The following is a 5,150-nucleotide window of genomic DNA, read 5'->3' on the forward strand; positions in this document are numbered from 1 at the left end:
CTCACCTGGATGGTATGATACAGTGTGTGTCAGAGTCACACCCTTCACCACCACTCCCTTCACTCCATGAATCAACACACACACATACAGACAAGCAGGCAGACCTAGACATACAGTCAACACAAACACCAAAAGAAATACACAAACTTACACAAAGACGAAACAAGGTGTGACAAAACGCTATTGTGACCTCAAATAAAAAACTAAAACTGAGCACACATGATTCCATGTATTCATAAAACTAATTTAAAATGTCTGTATATTTGATTTTTGTTTCAAGAAAAATATGTCTTTGTAAAATATTATATTTAGGGTCCCAGAGGATGTATCCTAAAAACATTGGTGATCATTTGACTTTTCACATTGTAGCACCCTGATCAGGTCAAAATTTGAATAGACTTTTGTTTTTGACCATGAAGTTCCCCCTTTATACCACCCCTGCATTTTCACACAGAACCAGCTGACAGCGGCATCACTCTGCTCCAGTGTGTGATTATACACTGCTTCACAGCATCCCGCGATCACAGGAGGTATGGCGGATGTGACATTTAACACAAGCGTCCACCTCTAGTGTGACATAAAAAATATGCGTCAGCAGCACTTTCTGAATAATAACAAGGGCATAACATTCATTCATTCATTCATTGTCCGTAACCGTTTGTCCTCGCAAGGGTCGCAGGGGGGCTGGAGCCAATCCCAGCTGTCATCGGGCGGAAGGCGGGGTACACACTGGACAGGTCGCCAGACTAACGCATATAGACAGACAACCGTACACGCTCACAGTCACACCTAAGGGCAATTTAGAGTCACCAATCAACCTGAGCTGCATGTCTTTGGACTGTGGGAGGAAGCCGGAGACCTCGGAGAGAACCCACGCAGACACGGGGAGAACATGCAAACTCCATACAGAAGGGCCCCACGGACCGAACCCCGTTCCAACCGGGTTTCGAACCAGGGAACCTCTTGCTGTGGCGCAACAGTGCTATCCATGACGCCACTGTGCTGCCCAGGACATAACATATCACAATTATTTACCATCTCTCTTATATGACAGCTGATCTCGTCCTCTGCTCAGAGGGTAAGGAGATCCTGAATCTCATTGTTTTCCAGGCTTGCGGACGCTATTTTTCTTCTTTGAATTAGCTGCTATGCTGACAGCTGCTTTTTAAATCTCCTGCAGTAGTTCGTACACATAAACATGTCGTCAAAACGTCACTCTTGAGCCGCCCATGGTCAAGTCTTTCCGGCTTTACATTTTACAAAGACCTCGTTTTGGGGCTGTTGCTACCTTCATTCCTGACTCAAAGGCGAGAACACTCTGTCCAGATTTTCCACAATCGACACTGACACTGTATATAGAATGAGGAGGTGGCATGACGGCATAATATTCCCACCTTGAGCAGGCAGTGTAAATGTGGCTTAAGGTGTCCATCAGCCCCAGCTGTAGCCAACTTTGCAAGCCCCCAGGAACAGCACCGGGCTTTGAAACCAATTTGACATGGTTGCCAAAAGTGAAATTATACCATCTGTGTCTGTCATGTGATGGACGGGGCCCCTAAAGACTTTTTCCCATAGATTTACATCAGCAAAGACAAATCTGTAAATCAGCCTTTTTTAAACGTCAAATATTGGTAATATATGAACTGAAGAGCTTTTAGTGTGTTTGCAGATCACAGTGAATGAATCCTCACGGTTAAAGACGCTGCAGTATCTGTTTAACTGTCTGCTAATGCTGTCAAACTGTTGACAGGAAGCTTCAAGTCCACAGCCAAAACATCAACTCTTACGGCCTGAGTCGAGCCAGGTCTTTCAAAATAAAAGTACAATGGGTCCCACTTTGATTTATTTAAGGATAACAATTATTTTCAAATTTCAATCTAAAACGTCTGTATTTAAATTCCTTATAACCATATTTCATTAACTGTATAAGTAGTGTATTCAGCTTTATTATATGACAGTAGCTACTTTATATAACTTTACCATAACTGCAGTTCATTCAATAATTTTGTATTTTAAAAGTTTACATTGGTTTAAAGGACATCCAAAAATATTGCAATATATATTGTAAATTGCGGTAAAGCCTTAAAATATTGCAATAATATTTTAAAGCCTTATCGCCCAGCCCTTATTTGCACGCGAGTCCTGAACTTTCATTTCCTGTATTGTTACTTTAAATCACTTGAACACTTCTTATAAAAATCAAGTCGACCAAAAGAATGCTGTATGACTGTGGAAAATTCTGCCCCCAATCCAGTTGATGACTCTGATAAAAAACATAATCTTTACAAAGCCACACCTTCTAAAAATACCTTGAGATATCAAGATATATATCATGGATCGTGATATAGCCTTAAAATACTACGATATTATTTTAAAGCCATATCGCCCAGCCCAATGACCTGTGATGTATGTATAACAAATCATATTTGTAGAAATAAAAAGACTAAACTCAACCAACAAAGCCACACTGAATACATATGTTGTGAGGGGCTCGTCAAATCTGACATCAATGACCAAAAGTCTCACATCAGTCAAACAGAAAAGTACATTCATTCATGTCAGTATGTTTTAGAGAAGTGGACATGGTTTTTGGTTCAGATTCTTTTTCACAGCAGCTGACAGACACAGAGTGAACCCCTGAAATTCCTCAGATGCCGTTAAACCAGCATGTCTCGACAAAGTCCGACTGTCTTATTGTATGTAATGATGTAATTTATTGTAATTTATTTATTAGAAAAATGTATTATATAACACTGTTAAGTGGTTGTTTCTATCCAGAAAAGAGCATAGTTCTGGGGGGTCAAACACGGACAAAGTCACCCCTCCCACCCCAGAAACAGTGCATGCCCTGCAGGCCTGTGTTTAAGCTCTGCCAGGCTGTGTGGTAACTCTGCTGTGTGCTGCTGATCATCACCTGGGTCTAAAGAAATAGTAGCCTAAGGGCCAGCTGAACACACACATTGTTTTTCTCCATTCTCCACAGACACACTGACTAAGTCCAAGTACAGGGTGTGTCCTCTGACTCAACTAATACACACACATACACGCATAGGCTACTGTGCACATACAACTTCAGACAAGTACCGTCACGCCTTCAATCACTCTGGATTGAAGCTGTAGCTGTGATTTATTTCCTGGTAACAGCTTGAAGTTCCCTCTTTGTTAAGACTGGCCCTGAGTTACAGTGAAATGGAGTCGAGGCTGTTTTGTTGAAGTTATTGGTATCATAAGGTGATAAACACCACCGTAGAGCAGATAAGTGACAAACACCTAAGACGGTGGGGAAAAGATGCTAGTTTAAACACAACACAATCACATAATACATTTTAAGTAATCCTCTTTGTGCCTGAACATGTGCCTGGAAATGTTTCTGCACCAAGGGCTGTTAATGCAGATATAATATATGGATTAACTGAGATACAGTTTACACACACACACACACACACACACACACACACGCACACACACAAACACACTCATGTTACTCTTGTCACTTCTGAAGACATTATGTAGACTTACATTCATTTCCTGGAGGCCTGCCCCAACCCTAACCACTAACTGCCTAACCAAAGCCCTTAACTCTAGCTTGCTTCTCGCCTTAACCCGCCCCTACCTCAAAAATCTGTTCACAACTTTTGTCCCTAAATGCACTAGCTGTCCCCATTTAACTGATTTTATGTCTTAATGTGTCCCTGAAGGTAGGCACACACACAAACACACACACACACACACACACACACACACAGTAGGTGGGTTTCCATTAACCCTCAAACTGCTCAAATTGCAACTGCGAACATAAAATTCACCTAATGGAAATGCGTCAGTTTTGAAAGAACTCCCACTTGCCGCAAAAAAGTTTTTACGTGGGGTGCCCAGTACGTCAGTTGGTAGAGCAGGCACCCCATATACAGAAGCTGCGTCCTTGTTGCAGCAGCTGTGGGTTTGATTCTGGACTCAGCAGTTTGCTGAATATCACGCACTCTCTCTCTCTCTCCCCCTTTTGTAAGAAGAACAAAACAGTAAAATATAGAAATGAAACTATTTTTTTAATATAATTTATTCTTTTTGTGAGGCAAAATGTTGTAAAATAAAAATTCTGATGAGGTCAAAAGCACAAAAGAAGTTAGATCAACAGTCATAGCAGGAGAGAGTTGTGACTAATATTTAGAAGGGTAGGTTTAGAAAAAGTTTAAATTAAAGTTAAAGTTTATTAAAGTTTTTAAAAAAAAACAACCAAATAACACTGTCCTGTTAGTTTCTAAGGAAAAAAACTGAAGTTGACGTAATCATGTAATGGGTGCTCCTCTACGTGCCGTCATTTCTCTGCACTTCCTGTGCTGCTCCGTATTAGTCACCATCATGAGTGTGAGTGGTACGTGTGGTCGACTCTGCGTGCTGTTCTATATGGGTCCACTCTGACCACAGTTCACAGCAGCAGCAGAAATACTGTGAGGTCACTGGGTTTACACAACCTTTCCCCTGATTTGATGTCTGTTGAAGTGGATGACTCACAAGGACATTATAAGCCATGTACCCTCATGAATAAAAGTCATACAGGTGACAGGGACATCACGTTTTCACCGTTTCATCTTTTGTAGTATTCACTGAAACACATTTAGGGAAGCATGAATCAATGTCTCAGTTTAAGTATTTTGCTGAGGCAAAAATAACATTATTAGTTGGGCTTAAGACTGTATTACTATGGATATGAGGCAACTGAACTATTTTCGGGAACAAAAACTATACACTACTTATAAAATATACAGTTTACCACAGGGCTCGATACTGACTCCTCCTCATTGAACATTGACAGTTCTCATTGAACATTTTGCCAAAACATTAAATCAATTTCTGTAGCTATGCAAATGACACACAGTCATTAGCGATAAAATGTGACTTTATCATTCTTTAACATTAGCGTCAGTGTAATGGTAATACCTACACACACACACACACACACACACACACACACACACACACACATAGGAGAAAGGCGCCATTGATGGCGCCTTTGTACGCTGTTGTTTAAGCCAGATGACTCTCACTGCCTGAAACAACTATCAAACTGTCTGACCAGTGTAGCACTGTAAGTCTTTACAGACCGCTAGGACCAGAAACCGAGGAGTTTATAACTAGCACTCAAGAATAAC

This window comes from Plectropomus leopardus, chromosome 2 (assembly GCF_008729295.1).
Source record: "Plectropomus leopardus isolate mb chromosome 2, YSFRI_Pleo_2.0, whole genome shotgun sequence".
Taxonomy (NCBI): Eukaryota; Metazoa; Chordata; class Actinopteri; order Perciformes; family Serranidae; genus Plectropomus; species Plectropomus leopardus.